At 49.4% G+C, this 25,668-nt stretch overlaps 1 protein-coding gene across 2 annotated transcripts in view; it reads right to left on the reverse strand.

Annotated features, from left to right (window-relative positions):
• LOC144172289 (uncharacterized) overlaps nt 1-18,891 on the reverse strand; it is a 269,808-nt gene extending 250,917 nt beyond the window's left edge. The window contains exon 1 of one of the 2 annotated variants that reach the window (XM_077701040.1): nt 18,534-18,891. The gene's annotated coding sequence lies outside the window, so the exon portion shown is untranslated. The remainder of the gene's footprint in view (nt 1-18,533) is intronic. The other variant, XM_077701037.1, reaches the window with a different exon arrangement.
• Between the last annotated feature and the right edge of the window lie 6,777 nt (nt 18,892-25,668).

The following is a 25,668-nucleotide window of genomic DNA, read 5'->3' on the forward strand; positions in this document are numbered from 1 at the left end:
ATCGGATATGCTACACTCGCACGAGGAACTTGCACTAGACACCGCGTTACAGCGCATTCTTCTCTTCCAGGTGCTCACATTAGCTCCGAAGGTTGCTAAAACGGGCTCGAAACCGACACGGCATAGTCTGCTTTTATTCCACTTTCATACATGTGTCCAAGTAGATACTATTTCAGATGAAGGAGTTCCGTGCGGTTTCCAATTATTGCAAAAAAAGAAAGTTCAGGAATGGGGTAGAAACGCATAACAGCTTTTGATACGATGGCAGGTGTTATGCATTCTGCTTCGAAACTGCATTGTTAACTATGTTAGCAAGAGCGAGATTTGAATCCGCCGTCTGACAGGGCCTCAAGGGGAAGGGTTCCGTAAAAAGCTCTCCTGGACCGAATTCAACCTCAGCTTCGCATATGTATACAGTATCGACCTCTTATAGCGAACCCCCGCTTTAGCAAAATCCCGGCTGTAACGAACGAATCTATATCCCCGGTAACCATTGGTATACATGTATTTTATGTTCAGATATAGCAAAAAACAGACATAACGAACTTATCCCCGTCTTCCGGCGTGTTCATTAAAAGTGAACTCGACTGTAATAGGTTTTTGGAAATACGAAAGCCTTTTCGTTGGGGCCCGTTTTTGCGCACGGAAAGAGAAGAAAAAAAAAAGGCTTTTATAACCACGGTTCGAAGAAGGGGTAGTGAAAAATATATATATATACGAGCTTTGGGCGACATCCGGTCTGTGAAGCTAGCCAAAATCACTGAAAACATTTAGACCTGAAGTTAAACGAAGTGCACCAAACACAGCGTTAACGAACCGGAAAAGGACTTTCGGCATGGCGGGATTAAAGCACGTGACCCCGTGTGTTTTGACTGAGTATGGCACTTGACCAATACGGATCTCTCGGGGAGAAACGAAAGCTAATAAGGGAAACCGGCTATTGTTCCACGTTGGGCGGTGTACACAAGGGCTTGCGTAACGATTACCGGCATGCAGCACTCGGGGTGGTATTATACTCAAGCAAAAATAAACAGGAAAAACGCAGCCGCAGGTAATGGCTGACGCTGCTCCCGCATCGAACATGCAGACTTCCGCCGCGGCTATCGGTGTCCACATCGCGGGGCACTGCATCCGGCTGTGCACGGAGATATATACGACAGATAACGATGAGACGTCTTTATACTCGGGAAGTCTTTATAAGGCCAGTGAAGTCTGCAATGTGCTTGGATGGGTATACTAAAGTACATCACCGTGCGTTAAGGAGTGTACGCATACAATGCAATTACAAATCCCTAATGTTAATCAACCAGGTTAAGAGGAAATCTCCTAGGTGCAGTGAGCATCTGCCAACGAAAATTTGAAATACACCGGAAATGCAGCCTTATGGCCACAAAAGCTATACTCGGTTACAACTCAAGAACGGCACCAGCTCATGTAGTGTATCACTCCGCCAAAGCGCCGGACCCGTGATGTCAGTGCGCGCGCGTTTTGAAAGGGGTTTGCTATGAATGCGTGATATCGTCTGCCTTGTCTCACGCAATTTGTTTGTCGTCACTGGAGTCGTTTATAAGCATATTAAGTCCAATAAATTACGGGAACGGCTCACGCCACGCTTAAAATATTCCTAGTAACGCCCTGCTTGCGCCGCGCGGAGAAACATCCGGCTGCGGTGATAAGGCACAGCAGCAACTTCTGGTGCCGTTCTTAAGTTGTCACCGAGTATAGCTAGACAGCTTTCCCAGAAACTTCACACTTGAAGAAAAAATACTGGGCTATCTCCACTAACGTGAAACCTGGGGAGGGGCGAAGCATGCAGTGTATGAGCGTATTCTTTCCGCCTTGGCATTTTTGCCCACGCAGATGAAACCGTTGGGGGATAGAAATATACAGCTTTGCTGTAGAAGTCTCGTGTCTTTAATGCACGAAGCTCTCTAGCGCGAGGCGTAAACGAGTGTCCCGGGCTCTTTTAGCACGCGTTACGAAGCGCTCCAACGCAAGGCGTAAACAAGTGTCCCGGTGTTTTTTTTTTTTTTTAGTATGTGTTACGTTCTAGCGCGAGTTGTAAACGAGTTTCCCAGTGTTTTAGTACCGTGACTACATAAAACGACGATTACGACGACGACGACGACAGGAGACGGCAACAGCCCCAGCCCCGAAGGGGCTCCACCCCTAAAATTCGGCCTGGTTCCCTCGTGAAAACCGCAACAGTACATAAGCGAAATACCGCACTGAAAGCACGGCAACACCAGCAGAAACTGCCACGCACATTCATCGTCCATATAATAAACGCGTATTTAACTAGCGCTCCATCGGGAAGTCGCCCTTGGTGCGTGCGCGCAGGCCCTTTGTACACTGAGCGACTCTGGACTACGGATCGAGTGGACGAGTCCGGACAGACCGCTGGGAGGAAGAAAAAAATACTTTCAGCCGTTTCTCGTTCCCATCTCGAAGCGCAGGCAGAGCTAATATATTCCGCAAGGCACGGCTGTCGTCCGTTTAGCGCACCTGGATACGCGATCGATCACGGCCTCCCACGTCTTCCCAGTCTCGCTCTTAACCGGCGGAGTCCTTGGCGCGCGGTTAGCGAATATTAAAACGCAGCGCGCGCCACAGGCCGGAGAAGCGAAGGAAGTTTACTTTGCATCAATGTATGCGAGTGACCAAAGGCCGAGCCCGTTTTATTGGGCAAGGCCCTGACCCGTTTTGCGGGGAAGCACGTCACGACCGCGGGTTTCTTATTGTGATGGAAGAGGGAGCTGGCGCCGATGGGCGGTGCACGGCTGTGCACGAGGCATCTTTTAAGGCGTTTTCCTCGTGAGTCGCCTTGCCTTGCTGCCAAAGAAGTATCCATGTAGGCAACATTAAAGTTAGCTATGTCATTGTTGTTACTCGCTACACGGAACAGAGGTGGATTCCACGGAGCCTAGACACTATAATATATCGTTTTAGAGGACGACGAGCAGGCAGATAACTAAAAGAAAAAATACAGGAAGCTCACACTAACGTCTAAGACTTGAAGGTAGCGAAGCTGTACGCAACCTTCCCGGCCATCACGAAGGTTTAAGTCGTACACGATTGCAGCCGATTTGCTTCTTCGCTGCCGCAACGACCATCAGTGTGAGCTTCCCCCATTTTTTTTAAAGTGACAATCATTGGACACCACCCTGGAGGGGGGCGTACGCTGTGACGTGCCTTTCTCGTTCCCAGCAAGTGTTGCCATGATTACTACGAACGCTGGAGTATCTTTTGTCCAGTTTTGGCTAATCTCCATAAGTGGGTATACAGGGTGTCCCAGCTATCATGCACCAAGATTTAAAAAAAGTGCAATTGCCTTACTCGAAGAAAACCTAGTGCATAATGTTTCTAGTGCAGTGTACTAGTGGGCAGTAATTTTTTCGTTAATGAGATTTAGATAATCAATTTTAATTAATTATCTAACTCGACAAATACTGTCCTAATCATCAAGGTGTCAATGAGGCACTTGTGGGTACGGACGAGAGGAATCTGACTGCGGTATTTTCAGCGAAGAACTAATTGCGTACTCAGTTATTCTGACTGATAAAGAAACCCCGCGAAATATGAAAAATACCACGTGACGGCGCTCCCACCTGCATTGTAAAGTAGCGCCCTCAAACAACGTTTCTCTTAGTTAGCCAGAATGAAATAAATGAAAGAAAGAAAGAAAAAGAAAAAAAATCGGGAACGAGTGTTTGCTTTATCTGCCTCATCTGCCCCAGCGGAAGCAACGCGTCGCTTAAAATGCTATTTCAAAATGAGGTGTGATAGCGGCTATCTTAGCGTAGTTCGAGTGCACGGATGGTTCGTTTTTTCGCCTCAGAACCTGACCCAAACAAAAAAGAATTGACAAAATCCGCTCGAAAGTTTAAAGGCGCGTTTTGCATTGCCCCGGTCGCAATGCTTTTTTATAATGAACAGAAGGCCAACATGGGAGCGGAAAATGGCAGTAAGAGAAAGGTCTAAAAGATTTATCAGTCGTGGAAGTTTGGCGGTAAACGCAACGCATCGACCATCATCCAAAAATTATGAAATCATGAGACAAACCGGCTGTTTTCAACAATAGCGGCAGAGGACTCCGTCTGTGAGTACAAAACTACGCACGGATGTTCTTGCATTTATGGCTGCAAACCCTCAAGCTAGCGTGTGAGACGCGGCCACCCAGGCACCAATTTCCAAGTCGACAGTCTGGAGCAATCTGAAGGACTCGGACTTTCACCCGTACCACGTTAGCCTGCCCCAATGTTTGGAAGACAGGACTTTCAGAATCGTCTGGATTTTTCAAATTGGATCCTCACAAAATCTGAAGAGTCACCAGACTTTCTTAGCAACGCAATGTGGACAGATGAAGCCAGTTTTTGCAGAAACGGCCAGGTAAATCTGCACAATGCACACTATTGGAGCGAATCCAATCCACACTGGGTAAAGCGCACTCGGCACCAGTACCAGTGGTCATTTAATGTGTGATGCGGAATTTACGCCGGTACTATAATAGGCCCAATCTTCTTCGACCAGACGTTGACTGGACAGCGGTACGTGAACGAAATCCTGCAAGGAACGGTTGATCGCTGCCTTAGCGAAGTCCCGCTGTCACGTCTTCCACTGATGTGGTATCAAGACGGGGCGCCAGCACACAGCAGCAGTCGAGCACGAAACTGGCTTGATGCGACTTTCCAAGCACAATGGATTGGACGGCACGGCCTGTAAATTGGCCGGCTAGGTCACCCGATCTTTCTCCACTGGATTATTTCTTTGGGGCTATGTGAAAGATCGTGTTTACACGACCGAGACAAAGACATCTGATGAGCTCAAGGCCAAGATAACGGATGTCTGCAGCACAATTCCTCCATACATCATCACGAAAGCCACTGAAGATGTGATTAAGCGGGCTGAGTACTGCGTAGCTGCAGAAGGAGACCTGTTCGAACACGACCTCTAGGAGGTAGCGAACGACAACCAGTGCCACGAATGCACCAGTTATTAAGAAACACTAAAATCTGATGTATTGCTTTGTTTTGTGCAGGCCTCCCTATGGCCAAATCGGCACGTTTTTAAGTGGTATGCATTAAATTTATTCAACACAATGTTTTTGCTTTTCTCTATAGTGTACGTAGGTGGATTCCCCGTCTGTTTATTTTGTTTTATTTTGGTCGTAGAAGTGTTTTGCAGCACGCATTCCCGAAAAATAAGGCCCTCATTGTAATTTGGCTTTGGGCTGAAGCATGTTACTGCCACGAAATATTAGCGCGCGTGCACTCTTTCTATGTGTGGGAGCTGTGACCGGATAAATATTGTATGTCTATTTCATTGCTTTTCGCGTTTCCACTTTCGTTACAGTAGCGCGTCGACTGCTTTAGCGAGGGCCTTTTTTATCAAGAGGATCTCGGCCGTAAGAAAGAGAAGAGCGGTGCATAATTGATAGGAACAAACCGCTCCTAAGCCGCCAAAACTTGGTGTTGCTACACCTTCCACGCCACTATCAAGGGGATGCGCTGTCCTTTCGGGTATGTGACAGGCAAAGCCGTTGCTTTCAATTACCTAGTTCGAGGGCGCTACTTTACGATGCAGGTGGGAGCGCTGTCACGTGGTATTTTTCATATTTCGCGGGGTTTCTTTATCAGTCAGAATAAATGAGTACGCAATTAGTTCTTCACTGAAAATACCGCAGTTAGATTCCTCTCGTCCGTACCCACAAGTGCCTCATTGACACCTTGATGATTAGGACAGTGTTTGTCGAGTTAGATAATTAATTAAAATTAATTATCTAAATCTCATTAACGAAAAAATTACTGCCCACTAGTACACTGCACTAGAAACATTATGCGCTAGGTTTCCTTCGAGTAAGGCAATTGCTCTTTTTTTAAATCTTGGTGCATGATAGCTGGGACACCGTGTATGCTTCGCTTGACAAACATGCGGCGGGAACGCAGGGCGGTGGTCGCGAGGCGCGTCCGAATTTTCTTGGTTTTGTTAACTGCCGGGCGGTCCCCGCAAAGCCAGAGCTCACGTGCGCGTGCCCACGCGCGCGCGCTCGGCAATTTCTTGGCATTTTTAACTGCTGGAACGAAAAATTGCGATTTACTAAACAGGTTCGCTGTTAAAAAAATTGACGCTTAACCGCCTGCTAAGCCTTTCAGTATAGAAGGGAAGCCTGAATTTGTTATTAACGCGAAGCTTTTAGCCTCTCCCTGTTGTCTGTACTCCGCACAAAACGCACTGCAGGAAAGCCAACTTTTCTTATGGTGATGATGATCGTGGGTGAAGTGAAGAGAAATTAAAACGCTTCCAGTGGTTGGAATCCGATCTGGGTCCCTCGTGTTATGAGACTTACGTCTATCCGACTGCGACATTATTTTCTTCCTTTAATGCATAGAAAACCTGGCCAAACTTGCACATCACAATTAACACACAATATAAAAGCTAACAGACAGCTAAGAATAAGCACAGCAGTCTAACAAAAATATGCACCGTTTCAAAGCTTAGGCAAGCAGACGCTCGCATCGAAAAGATGCCGCCACTCCGGTGGATCTCTCTGCGCCGAATGAACACTCCGCATAAACGCTGCTGATTCCCGAAAAATGCACTTGGTTGACCCAGGGGGCGCCGCATGCGGGTCAATCATGCGGCACTTCCACAAGCTGAACGGACTAGTCCTAGCGGAACAAAAACGTCATAGGGCACCCAATCAACATCTTGAAAAGGCAAGAAGGGAATTGTGTACGAAGTGATGTCCTTTTTAAGAGCCGGTTGCAAAACGTCACAGAAAAACACTGCGCCACGCACAACGCGAAACAATGATCAATTGTTTTTGGTTGATTGCTCAAGCGGCAGTTGTCTGACCAAGGGATCGACATTTCTTTTTAGTGAAGCCATGTTTTAACTGGAAGCGTTTGCGAATGAAGCTTAAGAACAAAGTCTCTTGCACTTGGCGGCACACACATACGGTTGACGTCGTACGACCTTAAACACTCGTTGTGGTTCCGCAAGTACGGCTGGCGATAAACAGGCACCGGGAATAGATTATCTACCAAAACGTTCGCTATAGCATTTCCTGACAGGCTAACTAACAGATGATGATGATGATTTAGGGTTTTATGGCGCAAGGCCCACGAGGGCAAAGAGCGCCATGACAATGGTGGGATGCTATGAGGCAATATTAAAGTGGAATCTGTAAAAAATCCACTACATTATAATTAAATTATGAAAGTTGGTGTATAGGGCCAGAATTAAATGTAAGAAATATTGGTATGAAAGGTGTTAAAAACCCCACAATGCCGCCATTGTTTTGTGTCGGAACATGAGGCCAAGTGAGATGATGGGGAGTATGTTATGTACTTTAAGAAGTCAACATCGGCAAGGTAATTAAAGACTCTTCTGTAAGAAAACATGGGACTATCTGATAAAAATAATGAAGGGTGCAAGGGTATGCAATGAGTGTATATTTCATGAAAGTGACGTGTTCTCTCTATGTGGCACATCCCGCATTCAATAAGCATATGAACTAACAGATATACCAAAGAAAACCGCGCAGTAAGGAAATTAAAAGTGTCCACAATTTCATTTAGAAAGTTCTATGGCGGCTTCCTGTTAACCTCACAGGTGGAAACAAGAAAAATTGTTAAACGGTGACTAATGCTCATTTGAAGTATGGTGAGTAAAGTGTATGATCCGCCAATTTGTAGAAAAAAAAAAATAGGGCAGCTTTCTTGTGAGCGATTTGTTTGCTTTGGTCTGATTTTCGGACTGACTCTCAAACAATTCGCCCTTGGGTCTTTGACGCTTTATTTTGATCGCAGCGGCTTTGACTTTGGCACTTCGCGATTTACATTTCACCCGCAAGAAGGCTTCGCGTTTCAACCATGGTTAGACGGAGGGGATTCTGATTTTTACATGAAGGCGTAACCTGTTGGATTTTGAAGCCTAACAGCACCTACAGGTTTTGCTGCTATCTACTTTAACTTTCAAGAAGTTTGCGGGGATAAATTGGTCACAGTTGGCACAGGACGAGGTAATTGGAGAATAATGGGAGAGGCCTTTGCCCTGCAGTGGGCGTAGATAGGATTATGATGATGATGATGATAATGACTAACTTCGCTTATTTATTTCAGCCTGTCTGTACACAAGGCAAGTCCGAAAAAGGGACAAAAAAATTGAAGAAAGAAATCGGGCGACGACCGTTTTGATTGATGCGGTGGGCGACAGCAGTGCGATTGCAGTTCCTCGGCAAGAGCTAAAATCAGCCCCCAAAAAAAGCAATGCGTAAAAAAAAATGATTCTCACGGATCGTCGGACACGCTTAGCCTATAAACACGTATCCTTTCTCATTCGGATCACGCAAATCACGCGGCATTTGGGCCGTGCAAAGCGCCAGCGTGGGAGTGCATTCGATAAGCGACGCAGAGAGCAGCTACCCATGCATGCTTTGGCAGCCAACTCCGGCCCGCGGGCATCCACGGCATTCGCTGCAGCAGGCCGCCCCAGCAAAGTCCGCCGCGGCGCCCATACACGCACTCCCACAGGCCCCGTCAAAGTGGCACATGCGGAAGGAAATAACGCCGCCCGAAAAAGAGGGGCGCCCCGCAAGGGCGTCGATCTCGTACGGCGGCGGCGTCGATTATGCGAGCGCCGCGCGCGAGCACGGCCGGAGCCCCCGCTTCCTCGACCTCTCAATCCTGGCCCGTTATGCAGGCGCCAACACATCAGCGCCTTCGCCCGGATGGAGGGGGCCCGCGTCTCTGTGTGTGCAGTAAGACTGCTGGAAAGAGCAGCGGCGGACGTTACTCAAGAGGGAACGCGCCGCATCGGCCCACGCGTTCGGCGGCCGCACAGTACCCACGCGTCATCAACGTCCCACCTTGAGGAACAGAGGGGGAGAGGCGGGCAGCTGTCATTTGGCGCGCGCGCGCACTGACTGGACACGGCTTCCGTTCTCTCTAAACGGACGCGAGGCGGGTTCCGCGCGTTTCTTGCCAAACGCCGCCGCTTTGGCGGCCTGACCCGCTGGACTGGACGCGGGAATGAGCGACTTCGAACGGTGCTCTAGCTGGCGAGGCATGCGCTGGGAGAAAGAGAAAAGAAACGAGTTAATGAGAAAACACGACGCGCCTTCGGGTCCCAACGGGGTAGAGACAGGAAGGGAGGGGTGTGGGCGGGGCCAGCAGAGATACCTGTGAAGGTTCATGCGGCTGGTGGTGATCAGTGCATCTTGGTCGCAAGAGTCGCGACGCTGCGGTGGGAAGTGTACCGCGATAAAGTGACGCCCTGTACGCGCGCACGGCAAGTATCTCCAACATCGCCACTTAAATCTATTTTTTGTTTGCTTGTTTAAGACGGCGAAACGACACCTGGGCTATGGGGCGCGCTGTAGTGGAGGATCTTCGGATTAATTTCGACCACCAGGCAATTTTTAACGTGCGCCGAAATCTCCATCAACCGGCCGTTTTCGCTTTTGGCCTCCAGCTGAAAAGCCGCCAGCGCGAAGGTGGAATCGAACCCGCGTTCTCGTGCTCAGCAGCACAACGCCTTAGCTACTGAGCAACCGCGGCGGCGGGTGCCACGTCACTGGCGTTTTTTTTTTTTTTCGAAGCATTATTCACGAGTGCAATACGATTTCACGGGGTTTCTAACCACCGCCTGAAACGCGTGAAGTAAAAGCCATTGAGTCACTCAGGGCAGATGGCTGGCGGGCGTTCAGAGGAATGGCAGGTGCTTTTGCTGAGCGCCATGGGAGCCGTAGCTGTTGTAGTCACTCGAGACGGTGCTAAACGTAGTACCACATACCATTATATGAACGCAGACGGTGGCGGCGGTTGCGGGATGTTAGCAGCGCAAGGTATGCATGTTTATTAATGCGATTAGTATTCTGTGTCCGTTCCACCCACTCAGTGGTATGTTGGTACCTGGCCACCCTCTTGCGACCGCCACCTGTGTAATCCTCGGCAAAAGGGGAACAGGAAGACAGAATAACGGAGCATGTGGTGTGTGTGTGCGTGGGGAGGGGGGAGTAGACGACAGTGGGCCGAGAAGGATGGATAAAGGGACGGGAAAGGAGAAGGAGGAGGGAGGAGAAGGAGGAGGAGAAAAGAAAGGACAGTGTGCAGAAGGAAAGCAGAAGTGAATTAAAAGCGACTCCACAAATCTGTGCCAGCTGGAATCGCACTGCGAGGGCGGACCATGCCGCATCAATCTGAACGATCGCCCAAAAACCAGCGCGCATCAGAATGCCTCCATCTACCAAGAGCGCACGCGCAGTAACCCTCATGCGGTAGTAGTTCTTTGTCACCCCTATACTTGACCACTGGTTTTAGTTTTGGTTTATTTCGCAATGTAAATTTGTACAGAATAACTCTAGAAGGTGCAATAGTCAAAGACTGGGGTGGTAGGTAGCGTGGTGGTGTGCCCACCACCCCCCTCACAATACAATGTTAATCGAATTTACACGGAAGATCATGCACAAAGGATGGGCTCTGCCTGAACTTTAGTGCGAAAAAAATTGCACCATCTTCCCGAGGGGAACCCTGAGGTGATGCGAAGCATCGCAGAGTTCCAATCCAATCCAATCCAAGCCAATCCAATCGAATCCAATGCCCCTCGCGAGAGAGTGTTCGCTATGGGAGAGGAGAGGGGGGTGAGCGGCGGAGAGCGCAGCTGGCGCGGCGAGGACAATAGGGGAGGGGTGGACGCCGACAACAACGCCGGATGGATGCAGGGACAATGCGAGTGAATGAGATGCGTCGCATCTAAAACTCTCTTCGAGTTCATGACGATTCCCCTGTGTTTCAAACCGTTTCCGTGAGCCAGGAAAGGAAGCGCTAATTCTCTGGTGACCATTGACGTCAGCCGGGCATGCATCCGTTCACACGTCCGGAGCACTAACGGAAGACATGCCGACTTTTCCCTCGTGCTCACGCACGTTTTAATTAAAAGACTAACTCAAACCTCAAACACATTTGAAGAGGCACTTTCCCCCACCCAGTTCGTATGCATTGACTCCAACCCACACAATACTCAGCTACATGTAAATTCTACCAGGAATCTGGAATTCTGAAAAACTATGTTCGACTGCTCAGAAAACCACGATCTTCCGCCCCCGATCCCCTTCTTTTCCACGAGCGGTGGGAGATACTGCTGTCCGGCTGTCGACCTAAGGACCAACCCCTGCTTGTGACCAGGGCTACGGCAGCCCGGACAGCACATGGGCTCCTGGACTGGGGAACCACTCTCACGTCATTACTCAATAAAGTGTTCTCTCTCAGTCTCTCCACCTCTGGCACGCGTAGTGACGCCACGCGCTACACAAGGAGCCGTTCTCCCGCCAAAACCAACGTTGCGCGGAGCTGCCTAGCGTCACGCCGTCTGACTAGGAGCTTAATTCCAGCCAAAATGCCTCTTTTAGAGCAGTTTATCATCCAGGCTGAGTTTGTAATATCTAACAAACGCAACCGGCATTTATTTTGCGCGACTTCTTTAAACGTTTAGGTACCCTTCCATTTTCCCTCAACACTAAATCTCAGGAAGGAGTAACTGCATGGTCACCCGCTATCGCACACGCCAACGTCACTATTTTTTTTCATATTCCGATCAGAGGTCCAGGGCACGCAGAATTGCAGAATTCCGTAAATCAAACCGGATACCAAGAGACTGCGCAGAGACAAAGGGTATAACTAGCGTCACTAAACAAGCTACGCTTAAGAGTAACGCCACTTCGTGCACCCGGAAGCATCTGGGGGCCATTTTGTTTCTGGTTTGCAGTGTTGCCATCTCCCAACGAAACCGCCGCCGGTTGTGACGGGCAGACTGCGACCGGCCGCTCTAGTGTCCGCGCAGCAGAGAGAGAGGAGAGGCGCCCAGAAACAAAATGGCTGCGCCCATATGTAAACAAATATCATGTGGTGCCGACCGACCAATGAAAATCCTGGCGGCGCATAAGAATTAGAGAAAAGAGTGCCGATACTCTAAAATCCTTTATTTAGTGACGCTAGGTATAGCTATTAGGCGTGCCGTCGTTAAAACAAAAGCGGCGGGCAGGTGTCGCGGCGAAGTCTTCAAGAGGAGCTGGCCCTCACGAAATGTTAAGTTCGATTTACGACCCCGCGATTGGTCTCCAGGAAGCCGACATATCCGCAGGGCATCTACTAACGGCGCGCAGCCGAACGGAAGAAAGCAAACAAGGACTCCGTCACACCCGGAAAGAAGGCCCCGCTAAAACGTACACAACGTGTACACGAACGGGACGTCGGTCTCCTCTTCATTCGACTGCGGGCATAGGCGCACGCGCTCAACTAGGCCACGGCAAGGCCATTGTTATTGCCAACTGACCTCTATGGCAAAGAAGGAAGACTGACCGAAGGGAAAAAGATGACTCGCTTTCGCTGCTGTGGCGTCATTGTGTGTCTGTGTGTGGAGGGTGCTTTTATTGAGCACTCTTGCTCTTAGCGGAGACCCGGGAGAAGCCCACGCGTTGGTGCCGAGCCTGTGCCGAGGAATGCGCGCAAGCTACATTTATTGCTTCCGGGATAAGTGGGGGAGAGGGGGGGATTCCATGGTGAGGACGTCCGGCAGTCGGTTGAGTACATTGCGCACATTGCGCGGAGGCCACTCGAGAAAAGGCGAATCCAGGAAGAAAGCGTTATGTATGTGTCCAACGAAGAGCAAATCATTACCAATACTAATAGGTTAACAAACGTATTTCTCGAGCTGCTAGACCAAAACCGAAATGCCTTGCACGTAAATACTTTAAAAAGGTGCCTACGCCATGCATGTTAGCAAAAATATTTCGAAGAGTAAGATACGTAACTTACAACGGCTACTATACCTGTTGTAGGCTCGAGGGTTTTAGAAGAACAGGTGCTCTGCCCATTTCATTATTTTATTTCTGGACTTCATGTCCATGATCGACGGCCCGTATTGCTAGCGCGAGCGAGCTAACTACCCACGCGGCCGAACCTGCAAGTTACGTACCGGTCGTCGTAAGTTTTTTTTTTTTTTTTTTTTATTCTTCTTGCTGACGCCAATGCAGCGGACATGTTGCGAGCGAAGCTTTGAAAGGGGAGACATCCTTAGCGTAACTATAAATTTCATGCGTAGTCACGCGCAAAATGTCGCATCCTGACTAAGCAGCGTTGACCAACGTCGCCGCCCAAAATGGACTGTGATCCGCTTCTTCCCACGTCACTGAAGAACGGAAGCAAGGCTGTCCCTGCCGGAAGCAGGTAGCCGCGGCTATTGCTCATAAAAACGCAAAGAACTTCCAACCTTGTTTACAGCTGCAATCTGTTCAAAACGATTCGCACAAAGAGCGATGAGTAATGAGCCAATTCCGGCTGTTGCTGGCGTGTTTGTTTTAATAGCGTGCCGCGTTTCGCCGTCGCTGACGGCACAGCGTGCACGCTCACAAAAAGGCCGCCTTGTGCAATTCCGCTACGCGCGTGAGTTCGAAACGGGACGCGCGCCGGCACGCGTCCTCCGGCGAGCGACGTGCACGCCCGGTGACCAATAGATACCAATAGGACGAACTATAGTTCATGCATAAGCTAGGTGCAGCACTGTGGACATGGAGGAAACCTTTTCTTTCCTGCATGTCTGTGGAGGAGGCTACATTGTTGTCAACAGTCCACCCTCTCAATTAACTCACCGCGAAGGAAGCGACAAAAGGCGCCGGGGCCTTGCGGTTCTCCCTGCCGAGAGGGGAGAGGGAAACGTCCTTTAAGGGCTCACTTCATGGTGCGTTAGGCGCATTCAGTGGGCGTACTGTTGACAACAATGTAGCCTCCACAGTGCTGCACCTAGCTTATGGTATGAACTATAGTGTCACTTGATAAGGTTGCAGAGTTTGGGCACTCTTTTATCGTCTTGTTCAGCTCCGCCGTCGTGGTAATTGGACAGTTCGCACCACGTGACATTTGTTTACACCGCGACGGTTCATGGGCACCGCCATTTTGTTGTCTATGAGTTTTCTGTCGGTCCACTGTGGTAGTCTCAACTTGTCCTCCCTACTTACTCTGCGGCTGAGTGCGACTGACGCCGTTCCGAACGCGAATCAAAGATAGCGCGCTTCGCAGCATTTAAGCTGAAGAAGTGTGTCCGAAGGTGCCGTGTTCCTACGTCTTCGGCAGTGTTGTTTGCAAGTGATCTCGTCAAAGAGGCAGCAGAAGCGGCAATCTGGCACCACTGATAAACACCAAAATGGCCGCCGTTGCTCACTTGCGTGCCTCAGTGACAGTACTCTATCTTATCTAGTGACTCTAGGACGAACAGGAAGGCTTTACAGCCTTGAAGAAGAAGGCCATACAGTAATGCGTATAGCTCACTCCTTCTGGGAGAATGTCGGGGAACCATGATGACATACACACTGCTCCGTAAACTGAATATTCAAAGATTCCCTGCTAACTTCCACTGCTTCTTGGAGATGTAAAATCCAGTTTAAAATTGGTTTTGACACCTGGCCTATGAGGCGCGCCTGAGTGAGCGGTGCGAATTAGCTTAGCAACCTGGGGATACCGATGTGGGGTAACAACCAAATCGGTGTTCACCGAGTTATACCCCTGTCACACGGCAAATCTAATGTCATTCAAAGTGAATGTCATTAGCCGTTAATGACATTCGGTTCGGCGGTGCGGGTCTACACGGCGAAACAAATGTCATTTGATTGTGATAGCGGGGATGATTAGTGAGCTCGCAAAACCGCAAAATTACATTTCAAGCGCATCTAGAATGTTTTCACACATAAAATTTCTTAAAAACATAAAGGAATATCTTTAAAAAATAAAAATAACAAAATCACCGGTTTCGGTGGCATCAGTAGACATCACAAGCCGAGACAAGTCCGCAAAAAATTCGTATTAGGGTAGCGCGCGCACCGGGGACGAGATTTTCTTTTTTGTTAGTACTTGTTTGTCTTCTTTATTTAAACAACACGAAGATGAAAATATACGTTTACTGACAGTTTTTAGAAACAGTATTCTTTGGTTTATTACTGAATGTTCTAGTCTAGTGATGCGCCACTGCTGTCAAGGCTACTCATTTGGCCGCTAACTGAGGTCCGGGACCTCAGTTAGCCGTAAATGTCATTCGGTATGCTCGTGTAGCGGCGAATTAATGACATTTAGAGCGAATGACATGCGCTCTAAATGTCATTAGATCTGCCGTGTGACAGGGGTATTAATTAACAGCTAATGTCATTCACTTTGAATGACATTAGATCTGTCGTGTGACAGGGGTATTACACGGCCTGAGTACAATACCAGGAGAAATGTGGCCCAGGGGCCGCTATGGCGATGTGCTGCTGAGCCCAAGGGCGGGGGTCCGACTCCCGGCCGGGGGGCCGCTTTTCTGATGGAGGCGGAAAGCGAAAACTCCCGTGTGAACGAGATTTCGGCGCACATTAAAGATCCCCTGGGGGTGGGGATTAATCCGCGGCCCTCAACTACGGCAAGCCTCATCGCCTGCCTGCATTGTGTTGGCGCGTTAGACCTCATAATCATCGTTATTTGCGCATGGGCTGGTTTCCTGCATCCGGGTTCCCATTAGTCTTGCAGGCCTCATCCGCTAAGAAAGTTGGGGAAAATATTTCCACAGCCTGCTTTTCATACAAAGATCGGCAACATTGTGTCTGCTACCACTAAAAGCTTGCGGTTCTTGCTATCGCAATCCACGGGAATAGGTAACGAGCTAATGTTTTTCCTGCAGGAAAAACATTAGCTGTTACGAGTTACGTGCACAATGCGAGTTACGTGCACAAAGAGAGAGAAGGCTCTTTATTGAAAAAAGCAGAGGTTTGCTGGCGTTTGCAATCGCCTACATGCTTCTCTGCTAGGGGTCAGGGATGTAGGGAAAACAGGCCCTAGAAAGAGGTGGGCAGAAAGAAATAAAAACCAAAAAACACTGGCGTGGCTTGACGGACTATTTTGTAGATGATGTCACAGAATTCACAATTTTGAAATGTGGCCAATGTCCTGCAAATAAGAAAACAAACTTTTTAGCGCCTGACGCTGCTTTGAGGGGCAAGTCCATGGTCCTAGGATCATAGGATGGTCTTCAAAGTTACCGGCCCTTGATCTAGGCGTTCAATATCTTCAAAAAAGAAAAAGGGGGATATTGGTGCCAAGAAGGCACAAACTTTGACATCATGCTCACACAAGTGCGCACGAAACTACGAGTGCACGTGCGGCTCATGTAATTTCAGCCCATGCATAGCCTAAAGAATTAATCTCGACTAAACCATTCATCGTCCGCTTCATCAACCATACTTACAAAGTTGCTTGAAATTGTTGCACGGTGAAGGTGTTTGCGTGAGTGCGTCCTATCAGTCTTGTGCGGCCCCTCTTTCATGATAGCAAAGATGAGCCGGCGTCGATATAACTAACGCGCGCTGCTTCACGGGGGATCTCAGACTGACAGCCGCGGAAAGGAGGGGCGGGGCGATAAAAGAAGCATGAAAGGGAAGCATGGATGTGGCGCAGGGTGCTAGTTTGGCGGAGGAAAGTGTACGACTGCATTTTGTGTGTCCACACTGGATACGCTGCGGACGAGAGCGTTTGTAAAAAACTGACCTTTTTCCACTAACGATCTGCGCATGCGCGGGCTGCCGGTCCACCATTCTTGGCAGTCGCCTCGGGCAAATTAAAAGGGTGCCCCGTCAGCTTGCTGCTTGGGGAACGGCTATGCTTTCTGGCACTGCACGTTTCCATTTCCTCTTTTTCGACAGCTTGTGGTGCATTCGTACGAGCCCACAAAAAAAGGCTTTCAAAGGAAAGGAGCAAATAAATTTGATGTTGACCACGCTGCCAGCACATGGCTACCAGTGAGGGAGTAACGAAAATAAAAAAAGCGCGCTTCAACACTGCAGATTAGTCACGGGAACGTTCACCTGCTACCGTGACATTTACGTGAAAGGTACGGGTGACGGCTGGGTGCGGGAGGGACTGCAGGAACAGGACATTTTATGCACGAGTTCTCCGAAAGCTAGACTTTTTTTGGGGGGCCGTGCCTTAGGTTATTTTTAGTTGGCAGTGGCGACCGCTCGGAGGACCGGTACTGGAAAAAGGTCTACTGGTGTCAACCGTGCTGTCAATGTGCACGAATGCAGCAACTTTTGAAAAGAAATTAGAAACATACACTTGGGTGAAATTGCGATGCGTTTTTTTACGGCGGATGGGGCGACCTGACCAGGGGAAATTTTATGTCCGAACGAACAGCGACTGCTTCTGAAAAAAGGACGGGATCCGTACCGAGGATGTCTAATCTACTGAACTGCACGGCGCTTTCAAGGCCGACGTAGGTGACCCCTCCCCCCCTGGCTAAAAAAGAAAAGAGAAACAGCCGTGTTTTTATTTTAGAAGTCGTCAAACTGCCCATTTCCGCGAAGGTCAAGGTGAACATACGAAAGCGGCAGCCGAGCCGCTGCTTTCGTTCGGCTTTCAGCACTCGAAATGGCAGCCCAATGACGTCGGGGACAACTTTCCCCACGTGGCGAGGACGCCTCAGATGAGAGTTCGTTCTGGCCATCACGGCGAAGCAATAAAAACATGCGGCGATTCGCCAGCACAGCCATGTGCCTGTGCAACGTCATTAAAATCATCCTGCATGGTTTGTTGTATTCGATTGAAACGCGAAAAAAAAAAAAAAAAAACATACAAACGCGAACATCTGCGGGCTTTTTGCGATCGGATGCAAAGACGACGGAGCGTCACGAATATAACGAACCTACTCGCACTAAAGCGTTGTCCCGAGCGCGGTACGTCCAAGATGAACGATGTCTCAAAACTGGGAATGTCACCGTATACACCAAAGTTAACGAATGGAAAGCTAAAGCATATATGACGCACCCACCAAGTAATCTGTGACCGCCTGCTAGACAAGGAAGGCTACACACACCGCCTCATCTTTGATTGGTGGCGGTTCTTTAAACTACAGGCGGTGTCGAACAGCTCAAAACTGCTCCATTTATCAACCGATAACGAAGCTGTGCGAAGGTTTTTGCTTGACCTAGAAGTGTTCGGCTCCGTGCGCACCGTCGCTTCAGGCTAGCTAATTTCCTTGTCACGGAACCGAACCACGTGCAACATCAAGTCGCACTTTCCTATTTCCAGTATCTCTGGACCGTTAACTCTACGTAAGATAGCTCGCTCATCCGTGAATTGGCAGCAGACATGAGTGTTTCCGTTGGTAAAGCACATCAGGAAGTCAAAATAGAACGCGGCCCGGCCAACGAGGCTCGTTTATGTAACGTGCGTTCGTTAGACGGTTAACATTGGGGGCGTTCTCATGCGCTAGACGCAACACAACCTGTTTAGATCGAAATCAACTTCGTTCACCACGATGTCAAGCTAAGGTATCCGCCGCATGTCGTCAGAGCGCGGGGCGGATTCGGCAAACACGTGTAGGCTGTGCCACGAAGTCATGTGGTCGCAACCGAGCGCAGAACACTATGAGAAACCCGCAGATCCGGTGAATTATGCGTCGGCGGAGCCAGCTCGTGGACGTTCGAGCATTACGTGTGGCGGGAAGGCACGACTCACCTTTAAAGAACACAAGACGGTCTCCTCGTGTTGTAAAGCCCGCCGCTCGAAGCGAAGACGACGGTTGCCGCCGTCTGGGGTAACAATAGCCAGCGAAATTAATCCCGGGAGAATTCGTCTGGACACCAACCAACCGACCACTGCTGCAACACCGGCGGCGCACACTTCACAGCGGGAGCAGCGTAGCTAACGCATCCGACGTCCAGCACAGCGCAGAGGCGAACGCGGCTGACTGCTTCCAAGAGCGGCAGCCGCTCCAGCACGCGCCCGAGCGACCTTCCCTCTCCGAGCGGGTAGAGCGCACGCTGCTGCCCGACCGGCCGACGCCGATTCAGAGCCCTCGCGCGACGGCGACACTGGCGGGCAACGGGAGGAGGAGGAGGAGGAAGAGGAGGAGGCGGAGGTAGTGCCGCTTGATTCCCTCCCCTTCTGTCGTTACGTATCCCCCTCCGTGCCGGCCGTCAATCCAGTCTCGTGAGGGGATATCGGTACGAGCTTATCCTAGAAACGCGTGAACTTTTCAGACCCTGCCAGCCGTCCGCTTGAGACGAGACATTAGACACCTGTCTTCGTTGGACACTTTTCACATCAGATAAGTGGGCTGAGAACGAGCATCAGTTGCACTTGAACGGAGTAAAGATGATCGGATGAAAAAACAAAACAAAAAAAACTACCAGGGAACGTGCCGGGCGGAAACGAGGCGGCAAACTGAAATTCAGCCATTGTTCTTTTCTTTTCTTGCATTCATTAATAAAAGCCGGGTGGGCACGCTCCCTGGAATACGCTGTGCGCCAGCCCCGCCAACACCTGCCAGTGCCCCTACGCCAGGGGCCTTTTCAGTATTTCTTTCCCCTTCTCTTTTTCGTTTTTGGAGGGAGGGTGCGCTGTTTGGGGGATGCTGGGGCCACACTCTCTAATCGTCCGAGGGGAGTTGTACGGTAACGCAAAAAATAGGCCGTGTCCGAGCTAGCTCGTGCATGTTTGAACGTGAACGACGCAACGATGAGGCAACCGTAACACAACTGAGCCGACAGGTGGAAAGCTACCAACTTCGGTTCATTTTTGCTGTTCATGTCAGGGCATGTTATGGCCGCCGCCGCCGCTGCCGCCGTCGTCGCCGTCGTCGTCGTCTTCTTCCTCCTCGTCATTATTATAAATAAATAAATAATAATGACGAGGAGGAGGAAGACGACGACGACGGCGGCGGCGGCTTATTATTATTATTATTATTATTAATCTTTTTTTCCTCTCAGTGTGCCAGCACGAAGGCTTCAGCTGTTCCTGGGCACTATAATAAACATTGAATGATGGATTGATTGATCGATTGATTAGTATCATTACCACGAGTGCCGGGTGTTGATTAAATATTTTGAACTTACTGATCACCAGTGTTTAATCACATAACTAATCAGTTAATTAGTTTTGCTAATTGGGAGAAATATCATCTAAGAATAAGCATACTACTCATTTCGCGGAGGCTGTCTTTCCTTTATTTTCCACCCACCGAAGTTGCAAGGGAAGTAAATTCCCGCCCTCCTTCTGCACACGGCTGCAAAAATTCGTCGTTGTCGTTGGCGTTGTACTACAATGCAGGTCAGCGTGACGTCATCAAATTTGGGCGAACTTACAGGCCCCCTGAAGCTCCTGACTTGTATCTGTTCCATTCCATGTGCGGCTATTCAGCGCCGGACGACGGCATTACAAAGCCCACGCTCGAGCGACTCCCAGATTGCAAGGTTGGCCAGCCGGCGTGCGTAAAAGGTAAGCGTAACGTGAATCACCGCCTGCAGTTATCTTTTCTTCATTCACTCCCTTCTTTATTTTGTCTTTCCTTACCCCCTTAATTCTCCCGTAGGCTGCCATTAGAGCGCAAGAAGTGATAACCATCGCGCGACTGTTTTCCAGACGGAAAGCTGCGGTCATCTCGAGCGAACATGCTCCGAATGCAACCACGCGCTGAAGGCGTTGGAGCAGAGTTAATTTGTATGCAGCGCAGGGTTACTACACTCGCGCGCCCGGTTTAAAGGTCGGACGGGGAGCACGGCGACAAACAAGCTGCGTCGCACGGACGTCGTTAGTTTTACGGCAGAGTTTTTTCGCCCATGGTACAGAAAAAGCAAAAAAAAAAAAAAAAAAAAAAATTGTGGCGCCAAGCACAGTTCTCATGAAGCAGTTGCTTGCGTCTAATGAAGACATTGAGGGGGAAAGTTACGCAGTGGTTACGCGGCAGAGTACCGGGAATATGTATTTCGACGACGCAGGCACGCAACCTAATTAAGAGCGAAGAGAAAGCAGTTGCTGCTATTTCCGAAGACCCTTGCCATCCTGCTGCCGAGCAAGAGTTAACGGGGAAAAAAAATTCGCGTTAATTTCCCTTTCGGAGTAATTGGTGAGAACATTGAATACGTGGCAGCAGATGTAGGTATATGCGAGTGCAGACGAAGGAGTAAACACGCACTTCTCAATATTTGCCCCCTTAAAGCGAGGAGCGAAAGAACGACGATAAACATTACGAATAACGGAGTAATCAAAGTGATGACTCATGAGGCATAAACGACGAACCTCCACACACACGCGTACGCACGCACGCACACACACACACACACACACACACACGCGCGCACACGCACGAACACGCACACACACACACACACACACACAAACGCGCGCGCGCGCACGCACGCACACACAAAATAGTACAAAGACCAGGGCGCCGCACACGCATACATCTACGGTGAGTTGGAATTATCCGGGGAAAAATTATCCTGACAAACTACCCCTCTATACAGAAGTATTTTTTTCAGGATATTTTTTTCAGCTTTAGTGACTCCTTTGTACGATGTCGTTAAAAAGAAAGAACTCTACAATGGCGTCATGAACATATTTCCATGCGTTCTGCAGCCAATTAAACTTTAGTCTGTTCAGGCCAGAACATTATGCTCAAAGAACAGAAAGAGGCAAAAAAAAAAAAATTGTGCACGTGAGTGGCGGTTGCACATAAATAAAAACCAAAGAACACTTAAGTCAGCCAAAAGTTCGTCGATTGGGCAAAGCCTTACATGCGTGGATGTTTTAACTCGTTGGCAACAAAGCTTTGCCTTTTGGCACAGAGAGACGGTTTATTGAAAAATGAAGAAAAATAAACTGCCCAGCCGGTAGCTGTCTCTTTGCAAGGGGATACCTGTATTGACTGTAAGTTTTGGTTAAGAGAGAAGGGGCCTACAAGGAAGATAAAAGAAGGAACCGACGCTCCACCGTCTGCAAAGAGCGCAAAAGGTGTCAGCTCGGCGCTACATGTATTGCAACCATGTTTTGGCAAATTACCTCAGGAGAGCCTAAAAGTCATGTTTGAATAGGAAGCGCGCGCAGCCGGCCGGGAACGAGAGGTCTGCGACAGTGATGATGATAATGTTTCAATGCTTCATGGCGCGATGCCGACAAAGTCAAAGAGCCCCATGACATTAGTGAGATGGGGTGTTAAAATAGGGTCTGTAATATAATGCATTTGATTAAAATTTTACCGTGCGTGCAGGGTTGGGTATAGGACTCTAATTAAACGATACATTAGGCATGCGAGCGTGACGCGGCAAGTTGTACGCGGGGAAATCACGCAGTGCATGTGGCGAGTAGATCACTTTCAGGTTTAGTTTGGGCATACTGGGTGTGTTGACATGCCAAGCTACATTTGCAGCCGTTCTGCCCAACGCTGCGAACGGATGTGCACTTGAAGAAGGACTGCCCGTCAGCGGGGTAGCGGGATGCGACATCCTGCTCTCGATGTCTCGCATTGATCTCCCTCAGGATAAGGTTCATCGCAATGCCAGCGCTTTATACTGTACTTCAATTTTGTGTACCAGCGCCATTTTTAATCTGTATCTATCCATCTATTCTCTTTATGTTCGAGGTCAAAATGACCGCTGCATGAAACCTCTCCGATGGCCATCACTATATAAGCACGCATTCTGGATAACTTCTCGTCGTTCGGCCTCATCATATGGTCTGGGAGTGCCAGCATAACCCAGGCTTGAAACCAATTCCCAGCCCCACGTACGAGCAGTGGGAGAGTGAACGTGCCAGTTCTGACCTGAATAGGCAGTTACGGCTGACCGAAAGGGCGAAGACGGCCGGTAGAACCAATGGAGTCCATGGACTAAGGAACCCGCCCACCTACCAGCTCTTCAGTCGACTAAAGTTTTTCTTCCTCCTCCTCCTCCTCCTCCTCACAAGCCCCGTCTTCTGCCATCATGTTCAGCATCGACCTCAACCAGGTCGTGAATTCTCGTCATTCGTATACTCAGGCCACATTGGGCCCGTGTGTTCCCCGTCAATGGTATTCCTTGTGACGCGCGAAGTTGCTTTGATCACAGAAAGATTTTCGTTGATATCAGTGTAGTATAAGGAAGTGGTTTTTATTATTCGTGTACCTCCAACTCTTCTGTAGCTCTTAGCTATCGTCATGACCAATTGTGCGCAACGCAAAATGATAAAAATCTTAGTTTACTACCAAAAGAGGTTCTTCCCCACTTATGTGCTCGCGCTGAGCCAGAAACCGGATCCGATCCCGTCTCAGCCAGGCGGGAATTTCCGTAGCGGCGCACAAACAACCTCTGTGCAACAAACTCGCCTGTAAACCCGACAGATCAGTGTCTTCAGTGAGTGAGTGAGTGAGTGAGTGAGTGAGTGAGTGAGTGAGTGAGTGAGTGAGTGAGTGAGTGAGTGAGTGAGTGAGTGAGTGAGTGAGTGAGTGAGTGAGTGAGTGAGTGAGTGAGTGTAATAACACGGATAGGCGGGCTAGTTGGTTTGACATCTTAGCGGTAACTTTTGCGCACTCGATACGAGGACACAGGAAAAGATGACACGAAGACAAGAGCAGTCGGGAAAGTCTTGTGTCTGATGTGCCACCCCAGAATGCGCACTTCGCACTCACATACTGCAATCATAGGGACGGTAACCGAGGGATCTGGAACGTTCACGTGAGGGTACATAGAAAGAGAGCCCGAAAAACTAGAAATAAATTGTAATAACACGGATAGGCGGGCTAGTTGGTTTGACATCTTAAAGGGGCCCTGAAAGGCATTTTGAGCACACTAAAAGAACTAGCGCAATCGTTAGATTGGGTCGTCAACGTCACCTGTGCCAAGTATTACTCTTTTACGCGCAGCGGAAAGCTCACACTTTTGTTGCAAAGTTTCTCGCTTTTTTCTCACCCTTCCCTTCGTGTTTTTGGACGCCGCCATCTTCACATGTCTACGTCATCGATTCCCAGATATTCGTCATGAGCTAGACATCCTGCTATTGGGCGGCTTTTTCGCGCACTTCCGGCAAAGAGATGAGCCGTGTGCTCAGCGTCGGCTCGCCGGCTGATCTGCCAGCGGAGTGCCGGTGTGCTTGGATATTTTACGACAAACGAAACAAGTGTAAACAAACGCTTCACCGTTTGTATTGAATGCAACATGCCATAACACGACATGGATATTCTCTTACTTGAGTACGTTCCATAAAGAAAGCGTTGAAGCCCCGTGGCACTTCTTTCTTGCAGTCGCAGATAACGGCCTGAGCCGAATGCCCGGGTTTGACGCATCCATTTTATTCAACTTCCAAACAATCCAGAGATGCGTTTCGAACGAACACAACGTCACAACATGCGTTGCAAGTCCGAACCGCGATTGACAGACGATGGATTGCCTCCTCCTGCCCCTTGTAAATTTGGCACTCACCTCGCGCGCGGTTTGCGGGGACGAACAGCAAGTCACTTAACTCTGGCGCACAAGCCGAGATGGCTTTTAGCCACGCACACTGCACATACCCCATGCGAGGTTGAGTCATACGCCGCACGAGAAAGATAATCCAGACCATGGGAAGCACTATCCACCCGCAGAAGCACAACGTCGCATTTCATCGCGAAACAAAGGCGTCCACAACACACACACACCATCGCCTCCTGTAATGCCAAACGCATCTCGCACTTCCAAATGAGAGTGAGTAGTATGCCTGCAGTGCCCATATGCCGCGAGGTGGGGCCCCAAGCTGAACCGGGATCACGCAACCGTAACTGACTTCTAGAGCGGTTTGTGCCTTGTTGCCAGGGCAACCCATGTTTCATATTGTCAAAGAAATGGTGCTCGCTCCAGCGCTAGAAAGCTCAGAGCCGCGGCAGAGCATGTTTTGCCAACGTTGCCGCTCTCCACCACGCGTCGCCCCAAGCTGAACCGGCGTTTTGTGCACGGGTTCTGTATAGGTCTAAAATGTCTTTTTCACATGCCGCCGGCAGGAATTACCACCGCCACAAAATAAGACCCGGCACCAGCGGGGCCACATCTGATACGCCGCTTTTTGGATAAACAGTGCGCTGTGCATCCAAGGGAGCGAGCGCACAATCCTCCGTGCGGCTGCGAGTTCGCCGCCGATAAAAAGTCACGTGCCGCCGATAGCAAAGTTCTGCAGCAACGTACACCGCGAAAGGGCAAGGCCAGGCCGCCGCACACATGCGGCCAGATTTTTCGTTCGCTTTTCCAGCTATCTCTATGTTTCCAGCCTTGAGCGGAGTGCGGAATTCATGGTGTCAACAAAGCTTGCCCGTAGCAGACGGCTGTGTGAGCAGCGCAATAGCGGAAGTACGTCAGCGCCGAGGAGCGCAGCATCATGGGAGGGAAGGCTCACTCGCCGTCAACAGCGGAGAGTAAGTTGAAAGGAGGAGGAAACGCGGCGCGACGATAATGCGCGGTTTTCGATTTACGATTTCTCAGCTAATACTCATCGCTTTTACAAAATTCTTGCGGGAGGAGATTGCTAATACATTGCTTTATTTGGTTACATGTACATCCACGCATCGGCGGAAGGTATTTCAGGACCCCTTTAACGGTAACTTTTGCGCACTCGATACGGGGACACAGAAAAAGATGACACGAAGACACGCGCTTGTCTTCGTGTCATCTTTTTCTGTGTCCCCGTATCGAGTGCGCAAAAGTTACCGTTAAGATGAGTGAGTGAGTGGTAACAAAGTACCAAAAGTAAAGGGAAAAACGAGTTCTCAAGGTTTACATACATGGACACTAAAGGAAAGTGTAAACATTACCTAGTTGCTAGCACCAGATTGAATATTAGAATACGTCGGCCATGTCCTGAATTCTGGAAA

The sequence above is a fragment of the Haemaphysalis longicornis genome, unplaced genomic scaffold, assembly GCF_048455015.1.
Source record: "Haemaphysalis longicornis isolate Haplotype H1 unplaced genomic scaffold, Haemaphysalis longicornis Haplotype H1 scaffold_20, whole genome shotgun sequence".
Lineage (NCBI taxonomy): Eukaryota > Metazoa > Arthropoda > Arachnida > Ixodida > Ixodidae > Haemaphysalis > Haemaphysalis longicornis.